We start from the raw sequence: 23,893 nt of genomic DNA, 5'->3' as shown, positions 1-23,893 counted from the left end.
CTGGCCTGATGTCACCCGGGGGATTCCAGCTCGAGGGATATCAGCCTTTGCCAATCAAGCCAGGCAGCTCAAGCCGTCAGCCCTGCTCCCTTCACCCTCCAGCTCATTCATTTCCTCCCCAAAAGCCTCTCTCTGGTAAGTCATTGCATCATACCACCAGAGTTATCACCCCAGCTGGAATCCAGGAGGAGAGGACTGACCAAATCCCTCTGAAAAAAAACCCTTCTCTAAGGTGCAGGTCAACTCTTTGCCCATGGCAACTGTCTACCAGCTCCACCTGGTATGCAGGCTGAGACCCTACCTGCCCACAGACTGTCTCGCCCTCGTTATCTCCCGCTTGGACTACTGCAATGTGCTCCATGTGGGGCTACCTTTGATGGTGACCCGGAAACTACAACTAATCCAGAATGCGGCAGCTAGACTGGTGACTGGGAGCAGTCACTGGGACCACATAACACCGGTCCTAAAAGATCTACATTGGCTCCCAGTTTCCGAGCACAATTCAAAGTGTTGGTGCTGGCCTTTAAAGCAGGGGCGTAGCCAGGATGAAAATCAGGGGGGGCAAGGGGCGGGGAGCAAGGGGCGGGGCCAAGGGGCGGGGCCACATCGGAGCAGCCCGAAATCGGGCTGCTCCGACTCCCTCCTCCCCCTCCGCGATAGGAAGGGACGAGGGGGAGCCAGGATCAGCCCGAAATCGGGCTGCTCCGACTCCCTCCTCCCCCTCCGCGATCGGAAGGGACGAGGGGGAGCCAGGATCAGCCCGAAATCGGGCTGCTCCGACTCCCTCCTCCCCCTCCGCGATCGGAAGGGACGAGGGGGAGCCAGGATCAGCCCGAAATCGGGCTGCTCCGATCCCCTCCTCCCCCTCTGCAATCGCTGGGGCAGGTGGAGGGAAAGCCCCAGAGCCGCGCAAAGCGGTTGCCTGGCTTTCCCTCCGCCCGCCCCACAGCCAGCCGGCTAGAAGGGACGTCTCCCTTCTCCCTTGCTGGCTGTGGGGCGGAGGGAGGGAAAGCCAGCCAAACGCTTTGCGCGGCTCTGGTGCTTTCCCGCCGCCCGCCCCACAGCCAGCCAGGGAGAAGGGAGACGGCACCGGGCGGGCAGTGGGGCAGGCTGGCCAGTGGCCCTGCTTCTAGGGGGGGCAATTGCCCCCTCCTGCCCCCTGCCTACGCCCATGCTTTAAAGCCCTAAACGGCCTTGGCCCGGTATACCTGAAGGAGTGTCTCCACCCCCATCGTCCAGTCTGGACCCTGAGATCCAGTGCCAAGGGCCTTCTGGCGATTCCCTCACTGAGAGAAGTGAAGTTACAGGGAACCAGGCAGAAGGTCTTCTTAGCAGTTGCGCTCCCCTTGCCCCCATGGAATGGAACCCAGCAGATGCCAAGGAGATAAATAATTATACTGTACGACCTTCTGTAAAGATCAGAAAGAAGCTCTGTTTTAGGAAGCTTTTGATGTGCCCTGTTCTGTTGTGTTTTTGTATATTCTGTTGGAAGCTGCCAAGAGTGGCTGGGGCAACCCAGTCAGATGGACGGGGTACAAATAAATTATTATTATTATTATTATTATTATTATTATTATTATTATTATTATTATCTTGGTAAATCACCCTCTAAGCTAGGGATAGTGGAGAAGCTGCTTCCACAGGCATGCTGCAACTCATGTGCAAATAAAGAGGCAGGCAATACCATTCCAGCACCAACCATCTTTTAGGGATGAGTGGATCTGTCCCTTTTTGCTTTCTCGTTTTTCCAACCTTACATTCAACTTTGCCACATTTTTTACATTCATTTGTAGATTTTTCTTTTTTATAATAAAAACAAGTCCTCATGAAAATTTGCCGGCGTTTTGGTGTGCATTTTCCCTAATAGGCATTTTTTTCGTATAACGTTTTGCTTAGCTGGCACATTTTTGGCAAGCAATTCTCTCTAATACAATTCATTTTCACATGCTCACTAATTCAATAAGTAATAAATATTCTTGGCAGCCCCAAAGACAATTGAATGGAAGAATGTTTTTAACCATAACTGCTTTTAACTTTTTTTAAAAAAAGAAAAGAAATTGCAATTGTTTTTAATTGTTTTAATCTGTTTTAGAATGTTTTTGCTTTGGGTTTTTTTTTTAAATTGTGTATCTGTCTAGATCTGGTTTAAGGATAAAGAACACAACAGGGGTCTTGGAGCTGCCCATCAACAGGCAGTGTTTCTCAAATTTGGGTCACCATCGGTGGTTGGACTACAACTCCCACCATCCCTAGCTAGCAGGACCCATGGTCAGGGATGATGGGAGTTCCAGTCCAAAAACAGCTGGGTGTCAAATTCAAAAAACACTGACCCTGGACAGCAGACAGAGCCACCTGCTCACAGTTTTTTAGCCATCATATCATTGCATGATTTATCAGCACAAAGATTTATCCTCTTTTTCTCTCCTTTCTCTATTCCCCTCTCTAAATCTGCTTATAAGGGTTTCCCCCAACAATTTGGGGTAGATTTGGGGAGAGTGGGGGGGGCATATGCAGGGAGAATAGAGGAGAGAACTCCCATTGCTCCAAGACAAAATCCTTGCACTGGCAAGACAAGGTAGCTGAATACTACCTACAGTCTTCCACACTAGGCTGAAATGTATTGCATTTCTATTAAAATTACAGTCATTATTCCTGAGTTTGCACCTACAAATTAGCATAGAAAAATCTTGTGCAAACCCATGTCCTCTTTCATCTCTCGAGGACAGAAGTTGAGAGTGTCATCCATTCCTAGGCAAAATGGGATCCCTGAACATAAACTCGTCATGCCTTCATGGTTTTAAGTGTTCATATGCTCTCTTGTTTCGTAAATTAAAAACACATTGGCGGACCACAGGGATTCGAATCAGGATAATTTTAACACCAGACCACCAGATGAGAAAGGCTGGCTTCTGCCCACATTTCCTCCAGGCCATTGGCAAATTATTCTGGGATAAGACATTTCCCCCATTCTCAATCAGAATTTCCCCGGATTAAGGAAGGGCTTTGACTGCGCCCCATTCAGTCTTTGTTTCCTGCTCAGCCTAGACAAAGAGGCAGGCTCTGGATCTTGAAGCTGCTTGTGTGGGGAGAGGACAGAGACCGTGGCGTTTCATTGCCCACGGCTGGGATAACAGGACAAGAGAGAACAGGGAATAGCTGTGTTTTGGGGGACGGATCTTCCTGCAAAGTTGCATGACGGAATGCAGTGATCCAAACTTTGGGTTTGTAGCGCTAATACAGAACGCTTTGGGTTTATTTTTTTATTTTTTTAAAAGAGACGAGAACATTAAAAATAAATGATGCCGCTAAGCCTTGAGCACCATGTCCCATACTCAGACACAATTTAACGACGGGTGGGGGGGGGGAGAGAGAGAGGACACGGAAAGGCGCAAATAAAGGAAGGTTGAGTGTATTGAATGTCTTCTAGGTTTGGAAGCAGTGGTAGAATATTGAGCCATACTCCAGAGTGGAATTTATTTTCTTTACATTACTAGGCCAGCCACCCTCATCCTGGAATCAGGATGAGGCCACGTCAGAGGAACCTACTTGGGACCCAGACTTCGGATGCACAGCGGCACGCAGGACGCCATTGCATGACCTTGCACCCGCGCTGCTCCCTCTCTGCACGATATCTCTGCGGCATCGCAGTGGTGACTGGGCCAGGTCCACCGTGGGGCCTCTGTTGGGGTCCATGACAGATGTACCCCAGAAGCAAACTCATTTTTAAACATTTAAAAACTTCCCTATACAGAGCTGCTCTCAAATGTCTTCTAAAGGTCGTATAATTACTTATCTCCTTGACTCAGGGGTTGCATAACTCCATACCCTCCAACATTTCTCCGATGAAAACAGGGATGCCCTCAGGAAAAGTGGGGCATTCCAGGATCAAATCAGAAACCGGGACGGCTTCTGTAAATCCAGGACTATCCACGGAAAATAGGGAGACTCGGAGGGTCTGGGTTCACAGGGAAAGCATATTTAATAGCTAGCCCTGTATGTGCTTGCTCAAAGGACCCATTGAGTGCAAAGTGTTCAGGATTCCAACCTGAGGAGCAAGTCAGTCTGGATTCTGCCCACCCCCTCCAGTTTGCTGGCAACTGCAGGAGCTGAAAACAGAATATGATAAGAAGCGCAGCTCAGAGGAAGTTGGGCTATTAACATCCCTCGTTTTTCTAACTGCTCACTATAACGTGATAGACAGTTGGAGTATTCCCTGCGGACAGAGAAGCTGTGAATAATGAAATCCTCTTAAATTGCTATTTTTACAGGTAAGAGATTAATAGTGCAAACTTGGTTCTTCTCTCGTTGAATCCCAGGGGCTTTATAAGCCGCTCTCCAGGGTAGAAAGGCCAGGCCAGGGGTGAGAAGGGATGCTAATTTTGTTTCAAGGGCCCTCAAAGGTACCTAGACATGACACCCTCTTACCAGGAACCCTGAACTCTTAATTTCAGGGCTGTGGTTACCAAGGATTGAGAGGAAAGCACTCTAAACATGCTCAGAAACACTTCCTCCTTTTTACAGCAGAAGTTCCTGTAAGTTAGGGTTGCCACATTTCAAAAAGTAAAAACCAGGAAACCCCGAACGTTTTTAGGAAACCACCGAAACTGTTGAACTTTTTAAAGGAATCTATTGACAGACAATTTAAGAAGGAGGTTGACAAGCTGGAATGTGTGCAGAGGAGGGCAACCAAGATGATCAAGGGCCTGGAAACCAAGTCTGGTGAGGAACAGTTGAAGCAGCTGGGTATGTTTAGCCTAGAAAAGAGAAGACAGAGAAGAGCTATGATGTTGTTGTTTAGTCGTTTAGTCGTGTCCGACTCTTCGTGACCCCATGGACCATAGCACGCCAGGCACTCCTGTCTTGCACTGCCTCCCGCAGTTTAGTCAAACTCATGTTCGTAGCTTCGAGAACACTGTCCAACCATCTCGTCCTCTGTCGTCCCCTTCTCCTAGTGCCCTCAATCTTTCCCAACATCAGGGTCTTTTCCAAGGATTCTTCTCTTCTCATGAGGTGGCCAAAGTATTGGAGCCTCAGCTTCACGATCTGTCCTTCCAGGGTGCACTCAGGGCTGATTTCCTTAAGAATTGATAGGTTTGATCTTCTTGCAGTCCATGGGACTCTCAAGAGTCTCCTCCAGCACCATAATTCAAAAGCATCAATTCTTCGGCGATCAGCCTTCTTTATGGTCCAGCTCTCACTTCCATACATCACTACTGGGAAAACCATAGCTTTAACTATACGGACCTTTGTCGGCAAGGTGATGTCTCTGCTTTTTAAGATGCTGTCTAGGTTTGTCATTGCTTTTCTCCCAAGAAGCAGGCGTCTTTTAATTTCGTGACTGCTGTCACCATCTGCAGTGATCAAGGAGCCCAAGAAAGTAAAATCTCTCACTGCCTCCATTTCTTCCCCTTCTATTTGCCAGGAGGTGATGGGACCGGTGGCCATGATCTTGGTTTTTTTGATGTTGAGCTTCAGACCATATTTTGCGCTCTCCTCTTTCACCCTCATTAAAAGGTTATTTAATTCCTCCTCGCTTTCTGCCATCAAGGTTGTGTCATCTGCATATCTGAGGTTGTTGATATTTCTTCCGGCAATCTTAATTCCGGCTTGGGATTCATCTAGTCCAGCCTTTCGCATGATGAATTCTGCATATAAGTTAAATAAGCAGGGAGACAATATACAACCTTGTCGTACTCCTTTCCCAATTTTGAACCAATCAGTTGTTCCATATCCAGTTCTAACTGTAGCTTCTTGTCTATGATAGCTATCTTTAAATATCCTAAAGGATGTCACATGGAAGAGGAACCATGCTTGTTTTCTCCTGCTCTGGAGGGGGTAGGATTCAAACCAATGGCTTCAAGTTGCAAGAAAGGAGATTCCGACTAAACATTCAGGAAAAAACATTCTGACAGTAAGAGCTGTTCAGCAGTGGAACAGATCTCCTCAGGAGGTGGTAGACTCGCCTTCCTTGGAGGATTTTAAGCAGAAGTTGGGTGTCCATCTGTCACTGATGCTTTTCTGCACTGATGAGATTCCTGCATTGCAGGGGGTTGAACTAGATGACCCTTGGAGGACCTTCCAACTCTAAGATTCTATGACAGTCCTCCAAATTAGAGGACTGTCCTCTCAAAAGCAGGACCCATGGCCATCTTCAGGCTTAATTACCTGGGGACTGGGTACGAAGTTGCTGACTCCTCAGAAAACACTGGCCCAGCTTGCTTTCGTCCCATTAGCAGCTGATATGGTGCTAACTGTAGCCACCTGCTCATTGCTGTGTCAATCAGACCTTCTCTAAAAGCACAGCTACATGGGTGGGTTAAAAAATTGGCAACACTAGTGAACACAGTTGCATGGAAGAGCCAGAGGCTCTCCCAACCTCCTATCTCTCCTGTCTTGGAATTTCCCCTACAACTCCAAGCCAATCCTTCTGCAGGACTGCTCCAAGGCAGTTTTGTATAGTGGTTACAGTACCATGGGAGATACCAGGGTTCAAATCCCCCTACACGGCCCATGAAGCTCACCGGGTGACCTTGGGTCTGCAATTGCCTCTCTCGGCCTAACCTACCTCACAGGGTGGTTGTGGGGATCGAAGGAGGATCGTGTGATTTAGTTGAGATTCCTGCATTACTGGGGGTTGGACTAGTTGACCACCGGGGTCCCCTTCCAAACCTACGATTCTGTGAAATGCAATTAATCAATATGGTGCCAAGTGTACTGCATGGCGCAACAGGGATGTCTCAGGATCCCTTGCAAGGGACACAGTTCCTAGATGGCACCTCAGCCTCCTCTGTGCTTCTCAAGAAAGGCAGTGATGGCCCCCTAAATATTTTGCTGCCCCAAAGCAGGGGCACTGCTTGGCCTGTGCCAGGGATTCCCATCTCTACCCCTGCAGGTGACTGTCAAAGGGGCCTTCTCTCTCTGCCCCTCGGCGGCAGCTGCACCCCCTCTTGGCTGCCTCAGACAATCCCCTCGTAATTTTTACAGCCGCTAATCTTAAACAGAAATAAACTAACGAAGTGCAGATTAAAAGGACATTGATTAAATGCCAGGAGAAGAATTACGACTCTAATAAATGGCAGGCTTCTCTTGTGTTTGGGGGTCCTTTTATGAGCCTATTTCAACTTCATTATCAAAAAAAGTGTATTAAAAACCATAAAGGCAAGCGCTCGCCTCACATCTCCACACAAAGCCACACAGCTCCCCACAACTCGTAAATCCCCACTTGTTCTCACTGCCTGGTGAGATGGAGAGAGAGGCAGGCGGGATGGAGGAAGAGGGGGGGAATGGGGGGTAGGGAGGGCGGGGCGAGACTTCTGTCAGACCCAGACCTTCCAGAAACCCCCTTTCCCAGGTATTGACTCTCACTTTATAACAGGTTAAAAAGTGGGGGGGGGGTTGCACCCTAGTTAAAAGCAAAATAATAATCATGATTATTATTTTGCAAAAAAAGTTGTAGACCGCAATTTCATTAAAAAATAAACATCAACGCAGTTTGCAACAAAAATGCATACAATATATACAAAAATTTAAAAATAGACATAATAGTAATAAGGCAAGAAGCATCACTCCAAGAATGCAAAGAATCCAATGCATTCAGCAAGAAGTCAGTTGTATTCAGTAAAATTCAGGGCTTCCCCCAGTTTTATTTAAGTTTCATTTGTTCAAACCAATGATGTTGTGGGATATCATGAGGCCCAAATCTGGCTGTTTTTCCTTAAGCCAGGCCCACCCATAGCTGCCAAGTTATCCCTTTTTTTAAGGGAAATTCCATTATGCTGAATAGGCTTCCTCGCGAGAAAAGGGAAAACTTGGCAGCTATGGGCCCACCTGCCCCACACCTGAATCCCGTGTGACGTGCAGCAACTGTGTGGTGCAATGGTTAGCATGGCGGACTGTGACCTGGGAGGGCAGGGTTCAAATCCCCACTTGTGGGTGGGGCTGCTGGGAGTTCTAAAGGGCACCAGGTTGGGGAAGGCCCCTCTATGCTGTGAATTTACATACCTCCCACATACCAAGAGAGAGAGATTTTTTTCGTGTATATCCTGTCTCGGAATAATCCATATGCTAAATGTAGCATGCCGGTATCGTATTAAAATAACCACAAGCGCTTAAAACTTAACCATGCCTGCAAACGGGCTGGGAAGGGGGTGGGCGGGCTTCGTGAGCACTGGCAGTCAGTTGGCATTTGCAGAGGGACAGGGCTTGGAGGTCGCTGCCGAGGCCCCACTTCACCATGCCTTTATGTATTGCATTTATATACAACCTTAACTCCAAGGAGCTCAAGGTGGCATACATCAAATCATAGAATTTTAGAGTTGGAAGGGACCCGAGGGTCATCTAGTCCAACCCCATGCAGTGCAGGAATCTCAACTAAAGCAGCCACCTCTCCTTAAAAATGTTAGGGATGGAGTTTTTCAGGCAGGCATTCGCCTAGGGCTCCAGCTCTTGGCTAACCCTCCTACCATCTCCGTATTCAAGGTGTGAGTTGTGTCACCCAGTATGGAATGTGAATCGTCTTTCCCTGGAAAGAAAGAAAGAAAGAAAGAAAGAAAGAAAGAAAGAAAGAAAGAAAGAAAGAAAGAAAGAAAGAAAGAAAGAAAGAAAGAAAGAGAAAAATAGGGATTTATCCTGTGAAATTGGAAAGTGAAGTAATCCTCTGTTGTCAATCCTTTCTGCTTTCATCTCATCAATTCCCATTTCTCTTCCTGCTCCTCCATCTCTACCCCTCCTCCCCCTGTTCTTTCTGCACCCTTCGCTGCTTTTTTTAAAAAATTGGTAATTATTATTATTATTTACTATTATTTTCCTGGTGGGGTGATAAGTTGCCTCGCTCTCATCTGCTCCCTCGGTTTGGCAGGCTGCCTCCTCCCAATTACAGGAGGGTGAAGCTCATTTTAATTGCATGAAGCAGACCAGGATTAAGAGGACCTTATCGTGTAATTCCCTCTTTATCTCTTAACTTCATACTTGCCGCCCTCAACGAAGGGAGGACTGCCTTGTGCCAGCGCTTGGAATTCATGAGGTAACCTTTGTTGGCTTCCTCGCTTACGCCATGGAAAAAAGAGACAGAGACACAGAGAGAAACTGTAGCAGCAAACTTACCTGTGGAGTCGGCGCTGTCTGGTGACGTCTTCTGTGCTGGGAAGAACAGACCAGCCCCAGTGTGCTTTTAATGAAAGGGCCTCGCAAAGGATCTACAACACACTGGCCTGCCTTTACCCCTTTCATTTAATTTGCGGTCCATGCTAGGATTAAAGGCATGCAACAATTGTGCTCCTCATTCATCCTTCTGACAGCCTGGAAGGTAGGCTGCTACGGACAGGGCTGCCCAAGCTGTTTTGCTGCCTGAGGCCGAGTACCATGGATCAGGACTGCAAGACTTCAAGGAACCTACCTGGATTCTGAGATCATCTGCTGGGGCCCTTTTTTGCATGCCTCCTCCACAAGAGGTCTGGGCGGGGTGGCAACACGAGAACGGGGCCTTTTCTGCAGTGGCTCCTCATTTGTGGAATGCTCTCTCCAGGGAGGCTCTCCTGGTGGCTTCATTATACACCTTTAGGTGCCCAGCAGAAACGTTCCCCTTTAACCAGGCCTTTTGGCTGATTGACATCCGACACCTTTTAAAAATGTGTTGTGGGAAGGGGGAATTATTTATTTGCTTTTGTTCTTATTTTTACTATGCATTTTGTGATTTCTATATTGTAATTTTATGTTGTGAAGCACCCCTGAGACCTACAAATGAAGGGGCAGTATAAATAACAAGAATAATAAATTGATAAATAATAATAATAATAATAATAATAATAATAATAATAATAATAATAATAATAAGATGGTGTCCCCAGGTTCTGGTAAGATGGGCAATTGAACTTTGTTCCAACTCTAGCGAAGGGGCAGCATCCTTTGCTGTGCAGGACAGTAGGCTAGATTTGGAAGGACAAAGCAGGCCAGCTTAGGGGACTCAGGAAAAACAGTGGGAACTGATGCTCATTGGGACTGCGTGGGGCAGTAGACAGGGACCCCCACCATAGTAGAAAGAGCCAGAGGTTGACTGGTTGAAATTAACAAGCAGACTGTGATTGGTGGGGAAGTGTCCCATTTCTTCTGCTGAGGGGGAGCGGTCAGAGGACTGCTGCCACACACACACACCCAAGCACCTGCCACCTGAGGCAGCTGCCTAATGGTAGAACCGGCCCTGGCTTTGTAAGGCATATTAAAGGAATCCAGCTGAGCGGCGTCAAGTGTGGCATTCATTAACGTTTCCATGCTCGGCTGTTTCTGATGGCTAGCGTTGCTCGGCTGACATTTCTAGAGTAAGCTGAAGAGGCTTGATTTGATAGGAAATAGATGTAAAAGAAGTACCCTAAAAATACATCTTCTTGTTGGCATCTGTCTGCCTCGGGAGACAATGGAATGCACGTCCAGGGGTGAAGTCAAACTGCTGCTTTAGTAGCACCAAAGTGACCTCTCTGGGGCACAAGCCTTGGCAGTGCATATGAGGGTCCTGGGCCGCCAAGATGACCAGACCCCCCCCCCGGCCTCACTGATGTGGTCCAAAGGAGAGCAGAGCACGGCGTTTGGAACCAGTTTGGCTGCAGGAGATGCTGGAAGGAGATGTACAAGGCACCATCCAACCACCTTAGGGACTCCACTCTGGATCTGTGTAGGGTTAACTCCTGAGCCTTTTCTTCTCCCAAAGATATCTCGCAAGTCAGCAGAGGTTTAGGATCAGAGTTTTCCTTCTCCAAGATGGGCTACTTTCCCAGGTGGACAAGCCCCACCTGCCCTCACTTCCCTCTACAGCATGTGCAGAAACTGCCTTCTGTGACCTACTTTATTTATTATATAGACATACTTCCCTTAGAAGGGACCCAGGTGGCGCTGTGGGTTAAACCACAGAACCTAGGGATTGCTGATCATAAGGTCGGCGGTTCGAATCCCTGCAACAGGTTGAGCTCTCATTGCTCGGTCCCAGCTCCTGCCCACCTAGCAGTTCGAAAACACATCAAAGTGCAAGTAGATAAATAGGGACCGCTCCGGTGGGAAGGTAAACGGCGTTTCCGTGTGCTGCTCTGGTTCGCCAGAAGCAGCTTTGTCATGCTGGCCACATGACCTGGAAGCTGTCTGCGGACAAACGGCGGCTCCCTCGGCCAATAACGCGAGATGAGCGTCGCAACCCCAGAGTCGGACACGACTGGACCTGATGGTCAGGGGCCCCTTTACCTTTACCTTTTTTACTTCCCATAGACACCTGGTTGGCTACTGTGAGAACAGGATGCTGGACTAGGTGTGCCACTCACTGGCTTGAACTAAAGTCTGTGATGTTGGTGTGTCACCCACTACAACACACACCCATCAAGGTGTGTGTGTGTGTGTGCAGTCTGGTGCCCGCTTTTTTAAAGGGAAGGAAATCGTTCCTGTTTTTCAGACCGGGAAGGAGATTATGTTGAAACTCTGACCTGAAATGTGAGGAATTCAAAGCGGGCAAAGCAATAGAGTGTGGGCTGCTGTCAACTATTTGAGCTACACAGCACAGGGCTCAAACAAGTGAGGGTCTGCCATGCACAACCCCCAATCCTACACAAAAGTCCAATGGAGCTGAGTGGGGGCTTACAGTCTTAGCCAGTCTGTGGTCAATCCAGACTATTCTGGATTCATTGCAGCCAATATAGCATCCATGGTGGAGATACGAAGAAGAGACCTGTTGGATCAGGCCATAGACCCGACTAATCCAGCATCTTGTTCTCATGGCAGTGAACCAGATGCCTACAGGAATACTGCAAGCAGGACCCAAGTGCAACAGGGCTCTGAGATTCCCAGAAGTGGGTATTATTAATATGAAGCACACCTCCTCCAACAGAGGAGGGAGAACGCAATAGCTGTTGTGGCAAGTATCCATGGATAGTATCTTATGGGACACCCATAAATTTGCCTGCTCCTCTTTTGAAGTCATCCAATTTGTGGAGCAATAAAACTGCGAGCATATTCGCAAAGCTAAGCAGGGTCCGGTATGGTTTCAAACTGGATGGGAAACCTAGATTTGAGATTTGGGAGCCCCTTCCAACTCTATGACTGCAGTGACCAACATGCATTCATGAGGAACTGCATGGGAAGCCCCTCCTTCTCATGTATGCTAATGAATGCAAGTAAATTGGGGCCAGAACTTGCCCTCCTCCATCTGCGTTCTTCGTATTCTCTTTGATCTGCGAGCCAAACAAATCCAGCTAGTGCAGCAATCAGCCTAAAGCAAAACCACACACTAGGGGTGCTTCCGGACGACTGCATATTATGGGACGGGTGCTCTCCACCCCCAACCCACCCACCCCAATACACACAAGGTGGTTTGTTCTTTTTTGCAGAGTCCGCATGACACTCCGTATCCCCCCCCCCTAATCCTGATTTACCTTTTCTGGGGAGAGAAATGATCCAGTAAGTTTCTTTTTTCACAACGCCCCCTGTTGCCAATTACGCGTTTGCCATGTCTCAACAACCCACCCATTTGCAAATTAAACCCCCATCTGGAATCACAACCAAAGTGGCAAAATTCTGTGCCTCAGCCCATGGGCGTAGCCAGCATTTATGTTGGGGGCGTGTCAGAATTTATTTTAGGGATGGCAGAACCGAGCTACCTGCGACGCGATTGGTCAATTAGTTAAGAATTTTTATTTAATTACTTTATTTAGGGGTGGAAGCTGCACCCTTGCACCCCCCCCGCTACGCCCATGCTCAGCCCCCACAGCGGGAGTCAACGCCAATCCGCTTACAAATTTTACTGAGATTATTACGAGAACTGTTTTTATTTCTCAGTCTTGACCAAATAAATTCTTCACATCACCCAAGTGCTGCAGATATATCCAGTGTCCTTAACTGATGTGTTGGCTGATTTTTGGTGCTCTCTATGCGCCCCACCCCACCCTCTGCCAAGTTACATGGCAGAAATAAAATCTTCCTGGTCCTTTTTCTCCCTCCCTACGTGCGCTCTGGCCTCCGCTTCTCGGCGCGGGGAGCCGCCCCCCGCCGGCTCTGGCTGGCGACAGACCCGATGGAAGATCCTCATTAATCTTCATTGATGCGGGCTGGAGAAGAGGCAGCTTGGAGATGAGACGCGACAGGGAGGGCTGAGCCTCCCGCCCGCTCGCCGGCAGCGCCTCGCCCGCCCGCCCCGGCGCGCACTCGCCTGCGCTCCGCTTGCCCGCTCGCAGCACGCGTCTAGATAGAACTGTCGCGCCGTCGTCGGAGCCTTGGACAGGTCCAGGGGAAAGAGGCGGGCGTCGAGGCTGAGGGGCTGCGGCGGCTGCCCCGCGGGCCGCATCTCAGAGCCCCGCATGCCGCTGCCGCAGCTTCCCCTCCTGCTCCACTCTCTGCAGGCCGCCTGCGCTCCTGTTGCCCCGGCGTCCCCACACCCCCAACCTTTCTTACCCCAGGTCCATCGCCATAGGAGTCAATGCCTAGGGGGCGAGCTCCCTTCGCTCCTCCATAAAATATTCATTCAAATGGTGTGCGCGCTGCGGCTTGTGATATTATCATCATTATCATCATTATCATCATTATCCTTACATATTATCAGTGCTTTTTTCTAAAAAATGTTTAGGGGTACTCTCATTTTGACTCAAGAAAACCAGCATTTTATAGTTCAAATCGGGAAAAAGAAATACAGCAAATGGACAAAAGTATCAAGATTCAAAAATGTTTAGGGGTATGTGTACCTCTGCGTTCCCCCAGAAAAAAGCACTATTGTTATTATTAAAATTTGTGTACCACTCTATTTTGTTATTATTAAAATTTGTTATTATTTAAATTTGTGTACCACGACTGGACCTAATGGTCAGGGGTCCCTTTACCTTTACCTTACCACCCTATGCCTGCAGGTCTCAGGGCCGTTATGCAGGGTGGCATGGGCGTACCCAGGATCAAAACTAGGGGGGGGCAAGGGGAGGGGCCAAGGCACGGAAGGGGAGGGGCCACAAAGTGGGCGGGAACAGCGAACTCGCGCTCCGCCGGGCTGTGCCCCTCCCTAGAAGCAGGGCTGGTGGGCGGAGGCGGAGCCCAGCCCAGCGGAGCGCGAGTTCAGCGTTCCCGCCCGCCGCGCTCTCTGGTTCCCCGCCGCGCTTGGCCTTGCCAGAGGGCGCGACGGGGAGCTGGAGGGAGGGTGCGGTGCGGTGCGGCGGGAATGGCGAACTCGCGCTCCGCCGGGCTGTGCTCCGCCTCTGCCCACCAGCCCTGCTTCTAGAGTAGGGCAGCTGCCCTAACTTGCCGCATGGTGGGTACGCCCTTGCAGGGTGGGGCTCCCCCACCCCTCTCCAATATTCAAGTTGGCACCCCTGTCCATCACGGTGACATTCCCAATCTCTTCTCTGTTTTTCTGCCCTCCAACCATATGTTTGCATTTCCCTGCTTGCTCCCCTCCCCACTCATCTCCCCATGGCTTCCACATTGCGCACGCACACACACACACACACACACACACACACACACAGAGAGAGAGAGAGAGAGAGGGAGGAGGTCATTTCCCCTAGGACAGCCTGACAGAAGCCAGATCAGCTCCCAGCTTCTCCTTCTCCTTTAATCATCCAAAGGCACCCTCCGAGGTGGGGGCACTTCGGCAGGCTGACCCACTTGTGACCCTCTCCCAAAGGATGCAGGGGCAAAGAAATGGGTGAGCAGCAGGAGGGGGGCGACCCAAATGTGGGAGAGGCCTGGTGGCCAGAGAGGTCTGGCGTTGGGCCCTCTGTTCTGGCTTCCTCTCCACCTTTCGGAAGCCTTATCAGCTTGAGTTACTGAGTGGCGAGTGAAGCAAAGCCCCGCCGCCCTGCCCCAAAGCCATTGGAGGGCCATTGGAGGGTGACCTCCCAAGGAAAAGGGCCTGACCTGCCGCTTCTCTCAGGAAACCCATCAACAGCAGCCCCATATCCTCCAACATTTATCCGGTGAAAATAGGGACGTCCCATTCCATTCCCAAGGGTGGGGGTAGGAGGGCAGCTGCCCCCCCTCCTAAATCAATAAAATTCAATAAAAATACATAGCAAACTGAGGTTCTGCTCCCCCAAACAAATGGCCTCCCCCCCTAACAAAAATCCTGGCTACACCCATGTCCCATTCAATAATGATTTTTTTTTCTACCCGCCCATCTGAATGGGTTGCCCCCACCACTCTGGGCAGCTTCCAGCATAGATGAAAACATAAAACACTTTAAAACAAACAAACAAACCTTCATTTCAGACAATTCGGGGGTCAGATAACTCCATGCTTTTTAACATTTCTCCAATGAAAATAGGAACTTCCTAAGGAAAAGTGGGACATACCGGGATCAAATCAGAAACCGGGATGGCTTCTCTAAATCAGGGATGTCCCTGGAAAATAGGGACACTCGGTGGGTCTGCAGTCCTCGCCACCACCAAAACCGATTCTGGCTCTGCTGTCAGCAGTAGCGGAGCTTCATTATCTGGCACTGGGGGCAGAGAGCAGACGGGGGCAAGGCTGGCGCGCGTTCTGGGGGCAGGGACCGCCATCCGTAGGGGCGTGGTGTGCATTCTGGGGGCGGGGACCGCCACCTGTGGAGGCGGGGGGCAGTCGTGATGGCACCCTTGGGATCGTGCTGCCCGGGGCGGAGCACCCCCTATCGCCCCTCCCTTCTTACGCCCCTGGCTGTCAGTGCTGAGAGGCCTGAAGATGATTACTTACTTATTCCTTTTTGATACCACCCTTTTCTCTAAGAAGCTCAAGGTCAGGCATCCCCAAACTTCGGCCCTCCAGATGTTTTGGACTACAATTCCCATCATCCCTGACTACTGGTCCTGTTAGCTAGGGTTCATGGGAGTTGCAGGCCAAAACATCTGGAGGGCCGCAGTTTGGGGATGGCTGCTCAAGGTGGTGCAAAAAGTTCTACCCCTCCACATTTAACATTCACAACAACCCTGTGAGGTAGGTCAGGTTGAGAGGCAGTGGCTGGCCCAAGGTCACCCAAGTGGGCTTCATTGACTGAGTAGGGATTTTAACCCTGCTCTCCCAAGCCCTAGTCTGACATTCCAAGGCTAGCACTAGAACCACACTGGCTCTCATATGTATATCTCCTGAAGAAGGTTTGAATAGATTTCACCTGGAGAGGCGGCAATGAAGAGGTGATATGAGAGCCATATCCAAATGTTTGAAGGGATTTCTGGGTAGGCGGGGAGCAAATTTGTTTTCTGTTGCACTAGAAAGTCAGACCTGAACCAACGTGTCCGAATTGCAAGAAAGGGGGTTTGACAGAACAAACAAGGAAATAACTTGCGTATGGTATAATTCATCTGACGGTGGAATGGAGGTTGAAGGGAGACCTCTCAGCGATGAGGCAGGAATGGGTTTCCTGTACGTGAAGCATTTCTCGTAGCCAAGCTGAGAAAGACCTTGGAGAGGGAGGCTGCTGCCAGTCAGAGGAGGAAGCACTGGGTGAGAATGGCGTCATGGACGGACGCAGAGCTAGACAAGTGATGCTATCTATGTGGTTGCCCTTGTGATCTGATCTATGGGAATGACCCGGAATACTGGCTTGATTCACAAAGTAGGCAGGGCAACAGAAATGTTGAAACACCAGTTTATTGTCATTGTTAGGGCTGGGTACCAGATTTGGCTGAGGCCAAACTCCTGAGACCCATTCGGAGGGATCCAGGCCTCGTTCAAGTTGAGCTGAGACAATCTCAAATCAGCTCTTAGAATCCCAAGACAGCCACATGCCTCGTAGCCACTTCACGACTATAAGGAGTCCTTAGGCTGAGCTCGGTTCAAAGCACAGCAATACACCCCTTCCAATTTTGAGCTCCCATTTGCAAGCTCCTCCAGACTGCCTTTCCCAAACGGAGCTGTCATCTACCTCAAAGTTAAAGTGTTGCAAGCAGGCACTGCAAAACTTCAGACCTCATTCGCAGGGAGTCAGCTTTGCCAGCTTCTTTGTCAGAATCCTAAAGGCTCTGCTTTTTGTTTTTGTTTTTTTTAGAATCCAGGAAAGCAGAGTGGAATAATGTTCTGTTCTGCCTTCTGTTCAGCCTTACAATGTGGCAATGGAAAGCCTCTTACATCTACGTGTTTTCTTTCGTTCTTGTTCTGAACGTGCGTCCAGGAATATTACCTGAACAAATGCAGCCATTGAGTGGGTAAAGGATGGACACGGTGCGGCTGTTTATGGTTGGGGCAGTGTGTGTGTGTGTGTGTGTGTGCACATAATGTGCAATGTGCATGCGTGTGTGTGGCTTTATGGGATTGTGGGCAACCTGTTTTTGGTGGTCTCCCACATGGCCCTTTTCCCGCAGGGCCCAGAGACATTTTAAAGAGGTGCCAGGAGAACAGTCCTAAAACTGTCAGATTTTACGGCTGGGAGAGTGCAGGCGCTTTGCCCCCTTCTCTCCTCCTCCCTTTTTTATTTTACTGCTGGGACAAAGCAGACCCTCACCCCAACCCCAACCCCCCGCCTCCCTGGTTTCCTGAACCCATAGTCCCACCCTGGCCTTGTGTGGCCTGAAGAGCAGGGGTCTGGACTGTGGGGCAGGGGGTGGGGGGGTGGGGAGAGAGAGAGATCACCAAGCTTGTGGGAAAGTTCTGCACCATGGATTTGGGATGGAGAAAACTCGGGTGGCATTTAAAGGGGTGGGCCAATGGTGGACTGCAAACTGCAAGTTTGGAAGGGGAAAATGACTCTTCTGTTGGGGCCACCCTAACAGACCATACCTAGGCTGCTTTACTTGGAGGTAAACCCTCTTTTGTCCCATATGGCTTAGCTCCACAGTGCATAGCATGGCAGCCAACGCCTAGGGGCCGAGTTCCCTTCATTCCCCCAATAAAATATTTGAGGGGGCCAAGGGACCCCCAAGTTGCTGGGAATTACCATTCAAATGTTGTCCATGTGCTGTGTCTTGCGAATGATTATGTGGCCTGGGGCTTACCTGTCCGCCGTCCCCCCCCCCCCATATTTTATTCAAGTTGGCATCCCTGATCGCAGCCAAGCATTGCAACCTGGTTGGGTGTCAATTTCAGCTTCTTTCGGGCCTCATCGGCACCACACATTTGAAGCCGTATTGCACCCCTTGCCTTGAAACTGTAGCTTGTTATGTTTGCTTGGGAGACCCCTGTTCTCTCGGAGCTGTTGTTGTTGTTTAGTTGTTTAGTCGTGTCCGACTCTTCGTGACCCCATGGACCAGAGCACGCCAGGCACTCCTGTCTTGCACTGCCTCCTGCAGTTTGGTCAAACTCATGTCCGTAGCTTCGAGAACACTGTCCAACCATCTCGTCCTCTGTCGTCCCCTTCTCCTAGTGCTGTCAATCTTTCCCAACATCAGGGTCTTTTCCAGGGAGTCTTCTCTTCTCATGAGGTGGCCAAAGTATTGAGCGGTTTCATGATCTGTGTCTCTTCCCAGGGAATTGCAGCTCTCGAGGGGACTAGGGGTCTCCAAGCAACTCTCAATACAACCTTAACAAGTTACAGTTTAAAGTGGTCCAATACTGTTTCTCGGGTGTGGTACAGATGCAGATCGCAGAGAAACCACAACTGATATCCAGCCATCATTGCCAGGATTGCAGGTGAGGGCCAGGTTTCTTGTCTCCACATTTCTGCATCAGTTCGCAGGGGGTATACACACACACACACACACACACACACACACACCTACCTCATGGAAATTTGGCAGCATTTTGGTGCAAATTCATCCCAATAGCAATATTTTTGCAAGCCATTTCCTCTAATGTAATGCATTTGATATGTTATTTTCACTAATGCACACTTTCCCCTAATACATGCATTTTTGTACACATTATTTGACTGGAGAACGGCACAGCAAAATTCAGAGAAGTGCCACCTTCAAAGGGTGTTTCAGTCTGCAGATCGTTTCAGAAGGTGCAAATTGAAAATTAAACTCCAAACCAAACCAAATCTCTCTCCCAAGATTCAAAATATGCTTTCTCTCAGAAGCAAGTCTCACTAATGTTAATTGGGGCTTACTCTTAAGTAAGCGAGATTAGTTTAGCAACCTTCCGTGCAGTCATTTTCATACAGCATCGTAGAACTATAGAGTTAGGAGGGACCAAGAGGGACATCGAGTCCAACCCCCCCGCATTGCAGGAATATTTTGCCCAATGCGGGACTCGAACTCATGACCCTGAGATTAAGTGTCTCATGCTGTACTCAGAAGTAATTGTGTCGGGTAGAACTTTCTCCCAAGTGTGTGCAGACAACATTGTAAAGGGTATAGACTTCTTCCTGCTTATGGTTTATAATTCATGAACTGGGCAACCCTTTGAACAGAGCAGGGGTGGGGGACCTTGTGCCCTTCCCCCAGATGCTGCCAGACTCCAACTCCCATCAGCCCCAGCCAGCATGCCCAATGGTCAGGGAGGAGAGCAGGGCCGTCTTAAGCGCCCCTGGCGCCGTGGAGCGACAGGTCCCTCCGGCGCCCCCCCGCCCCATTTCCCAGCGCGGCGGGCGGGCGGGCGGGAGCAGCTGCGCGTCAAACCAGCGGACCGGCCAGCCAGCGGGCGGGCGCAGCTCGCGGCGCCCTCCTGGCGGGCCGGCGCCGTGGTGCCCTGTGCCACCGGGGGTCTACCTAGAGCCGGCCCTGGAGGAGAGGATGCCAAGTCCCAACAGTGTTTCACAGGTTCCTCTGCCCTGCAACAGAAGGTCCCTCCAAACAGAAGATTGTCCTCTAAGGTAGGGCACAAGTGCTACTAGACTGTGGCAGATGTAAACAGCGCTAGAGGAAAAATCCACAGATCTTTCAACAGTGTTCAGAAATATGTTAAATCTCCAGATATATCTGCTCCAGAGCACACTAACTTGGCTTTTAAACATCCCAAAGAAGAGTGGAGTAAAGTCTGCTTGGAGCTGTGCTGTTTGTCTCTGGAGCAGCTTCTTCTTACTCCCAAGCATAATATGGGGACAAGCTTCAGGTGATTGGGAAAGTAAGGGAAAGTAAGGGAAAGTAAGGGAAAGAGACTCTGCACATGGTCAGAGGCACTTTGAATGTGGTTATTTCCTAAAATATTCTAGGTGTCGTTTCTGGTACTCAGTCTCAGAATGCTGGACTTTTGTCCGGATGAAGAAGGTTGCTGTTTCTCTTCCTACTGCAGCCTGGCTCTGCCCTTTTGCCTTTCGAAGTGGCCTGGCACAAAGAAATTACGTGCAAGTGATGCCTTTTCCAAACAGAGAGATGAAGTGGCAACGGGGCTGCTTCACCTGTTTTGTCTCTTCCTGTCAGCTGCTGTCAGGTGCCAGAGGAGGGCCAGCGCTAACTGGTAGGGAGGGGAAAGAGATTCTTCTTGGTCCACATTTTAAAATAAACATAACTAATTTTGCACTTGCTGAAATAGTACGTGAATAATACGAGAAATTTGCATGTCTTTGAAATTCACGACGCGGTTGTTCTCCAGCCAAGTAATGCGGAAAAAAACCTCATATATTAGGGGAAAATATACATTAAAATGCACATTTTACTGAAGGATCACATCACCCCATATGTGCTCACTGGATTCCTTAGATCCGCAGAACTGTCACGTTTATGTATATGGGGCTGCTAAAATCTTTTAAGTGCTTAGGGCCTCTAAAGGTCTTAATCCGGCCCTGTTCACAACCGCAATTAAGCAATTCAAAGATCATTCTGCCTCCGACTCCCTGCTGGCTCCTTGGGGAAGGTTGAGCACGAAACGTTCCCAGGAGAACCTGTTAAGACCAGTGGGGTCCAGAGGGACTCCCCTGGGCGAATCTAGCATGGGCAAAGAAATAGGTGGCAATGAAATAGAAACCCGGTTTGGATGCTCAGCAAGGTCGGAGCTGGGTCTCTCGGTGCCAAGAGCTTTGCAGCGTGCTTCAGAGAAAGGCACTTGGCAACGAAAGGGTGCTTGCTCTGTAATCCGGAGCTCCCGAGAGCAGGCCTGGGCTAGCAGCTGTGGGGCTCGGCAGGCCCATATTGGCTGTTTGTTCAAGGGATATGCCAGTTTGTTCAACAATCCCTCGGAGGGCCCTCCTTTCTAGACGGATTAGTTGCTGTGAGAGCTGCTGCGGGGTGTTTGTGTGAGAGGGTGGGGGAGAGGTGACCCCCATGAATATTCCAGATTGTGAGAACTGGGCCTTGGTAGCCAAACAGAAACAAAAAAACAAAACAAAAAAAGAGAAAGAAAGAAAGAAAGAAAGAAAGAAAGAAAGAAAGAAAGAAAGAGCAAAGTCCTGCCTCAAGTTTGCTTTCTGATGAACGAGCAGCTGTAAATGGCAGGCAAATCTTCCCTCTTTGCCCCGCTAAACCTTCCCATTCTTAGATAGGCTAAGAGATCAGATAGCTTGGCCAAATGGGGAAATATTCTGGACCTGAATTTGACTGGTCCTGTAAGAACGTTATTTTTCAGAACACTTCCTGAAAACAGAGGCTGCAAAATTATATGCAAGCACCCCAAATGAATCTTCCCTAATTTCTATAGGATGCATAAAAAAATAGGTCATGGGAAGGAGCTCTTTGAACATGCTCAAAGGCATTTTGGACTGCAGTGGCCTTTGGAAAACAAAAAAAATTAAGTAACAGGTTTATTACCCAAACGGGAAGCGTGCTTCGTATCTCTTGAAAGCCACAACCATACCAACAGTTAACTGCCTCTGTGTTCTACTCCGCAGAGTTGTCGTTCAGATAGCAGAGGCAATTTGCGTGAAGCCCTTTGGACGTGCTATGGATGTGCCCAAGCATAGATTAATCCGTTTTGTGGAGCTGCCATCCCAATGCACACTCACAGCTGCACCTGGTCCTGTCCAGCTTTGCACAGCTGTTGCTGCTAATTTATGCCACTTAATGTGCTCAGTTTGGTTTCATTCTGGGGAAGAGCTGTGGCTGATCTGTTTCGCATGCCGAAGGTCCCAGGTTCAGTCCCTGGCATCTCCAGGTAGGGCTGCAAAAGACTCTTGTCTGAAAAGTTGTTTACAGCCTTGGAGAACCAGTCGGTGCGGATAAGACTTAGCTAGATGGAGCAATGATCTGACTCAGCGTAAGGCAGCTTTGCACATTCCACTGATGTGATTTGCTTTTTCTTATAAGTCACACCAAGTATTCTGTGGAACTACGTGACAGATTAACGCCCCCCCCCCCAATTAAATATCTTGTCATTCCAACAAGAAAATGGTCCTTTGTGTGGAGAAGACAGAAATGCTATTGGGTGACAGAAGGTGGAACTGCTCAGCACCTACATTGCCTCTGTCTTCACCCAAAAGGAAAACAGTGCCCAACCTGGTGGTAACAGAATTAACGCTGCAAGGAAGGAGCTGCAGCCCAAGATAGGAAAAGAGGTGGTAAGGGAACACCTTTAAATGAATTCAGATCTCCAGGGCCTGGTGAGCTGCACCCAAAGGTACAAAAGGAGCTTGTGGATGTGGTCTCAGAACCTCTGAGAATAATATTTGAGAATTCTTGGTGAATAGGTGAGGTCCCTGCAGACTGGAGTTGGGCAAAAAATAAAAAATTGAGGAAGAAGACCCAGGTAACTATCATCTAGTCAGCTTGACCAGGAAAGGTACTAGAACAGATAATTAGACAGTCAGTCTGTGAACACTAAGGATGCTGTGTTTGCTAAGACCCAGCACAGGTTTCTCAAAAACAAGTCATTCCAGACGCATCTCATTTCTTTTTTTGATAGAATTACAAGCTTGGTGGTTCAAGAGAATGCTGTGGGCAGGACAAGGTAACTGTTAGCTGGATTTGTAGCTGGCTGACGGATCGAACCCAAAGATAAATGACTCGAGTGAAGGAATTGAGGGGATGCTCATCAAATTTGAAGATGACACCAAACTGGGAGGGGTAGCTGATGTTGCAGAAGACAGAATTGGGATTCAAGATGAGCTTAACAAATAGGAGAATAGGGCCCAAACTAACAAAGTGAATTTCAATACAGATGAATGTAAGGTTCTACACTTAGGCAGAAATAATCAGATGCAGAAATATGAGATGGGGGACACCTGGCTTGCTAGCAGTACATGTAAAAAGGATCTAGGGGTTTTTAGTGGACCACAAGTTTAACATGAGTCAATAATGTGATGCAGCAGCAAAAAAGCTAATGGTCTTCTAGGCTGAATCAACAGAAGCCTTTTGTCCTGATCAAGGGAAGTAAGAGTACCACTCTGTTCTGTCTTGGTCAGACCACACCTGGAATACTGTGTGCAGTTCTGGGCACCACAATTTTAAAAGGATATTGACAAGCTGGACCATGTACACTTGAGGGCTTCCCAGATGATCAAGGGTCTTGAAACCAAGCCTTATGAGGAAATGCTGAGGGAGTTTAGTATGCTTAGCCTGCAAAAGAGGAGATTGAGCAGAGCTCTTCAAATATCTCAAGTTCTGTCACATGGAAGATGGAGCAAGCTTGTTTTCTTCTCCTCTGTAGGGTAGGATGCAAAAAGATGGCTTCAAGTTACAAGAAAGGAGATTCCGACTAAACATCAAAAAGAACTTTCTAACAGTAAGAGCTGCTTGACAGTGGAACGGTCTCCCTCAGGAGGTTGTGGACGCTCCTTCCTTGGGTGGCCGGCTCTCATGAATACCGTACTATAGTTGAGATTCCTGCACTGCAGGGGGTTTGACTAGATGTCCCTTAGGCTCCCTTTCAACTCTACAATTCTATGATTTTACACCCATCAGCTCTCAGAAGCTCCACTTTCATGGGAAAAGCCAGGGATGTATCTGAGAATAACAGTGAAGGCTCACCTTGGCATGAAAGGATGTGAGTCAGGCCTCTGGACCATTGCTCTTGGGAAAGACCCCACAGGGCCAGTCATCTTTCAGCAAACCCCAGAGAATCTGGCCCTCTGCTGATAGGGTCAGTGAGTCACATAGCCTGCAGGAGAAATACTGGTTTCCTTGTCAACAGTCTGGGGTCCACCTGTTCCACAAACAGAAACCCA

General features: G+C 49.0%; 1 long non-coding RNA gene across 1 annotated transcript; it reads right to left on the bottom strand.

Moving 5' to 3' along the window:
* Positions 1-8,315: 8,315 nt before the first annotated feature.
* LOC132592106 (uncharacterized) lies at positions 8,316-12,560 on the bottom strand. Its single transcript, XR_009557538.1, has 3 exons — positions 12,405-12,560; positions 9,395-9,617; positions 8,316-8,521 (listed from the first exon to the last, which is right to left on the bottom strand). It is a non-coding gene; the product is annotated as an uncharacterized LOC132592106 (long non-coding RNA).
* Positions 12,561-23,893: the final 11,333 nt, after the last annotated feature.

This window comes from Zootoca vivipara, chromosome 5 (assembly GCF_963506605.1).
Source record: "Zootoca vivipara chromosome 5, rZooViv1.1, whole genome shotgun sequence".
In the NCBI taxonomy this organism is placed as follows: domain Eukaryota; kingdom Metazoa; phylum Chordata; class Lepidosauria; order Squamata; family Lacertidae; genus Zootoca; species Zootoca vivipara.
The sequence above is the reverse complement of the archived record's forward strand: the minus strand, read 5'-3'. Positions and strand labels throughout refer to the sequence as shown.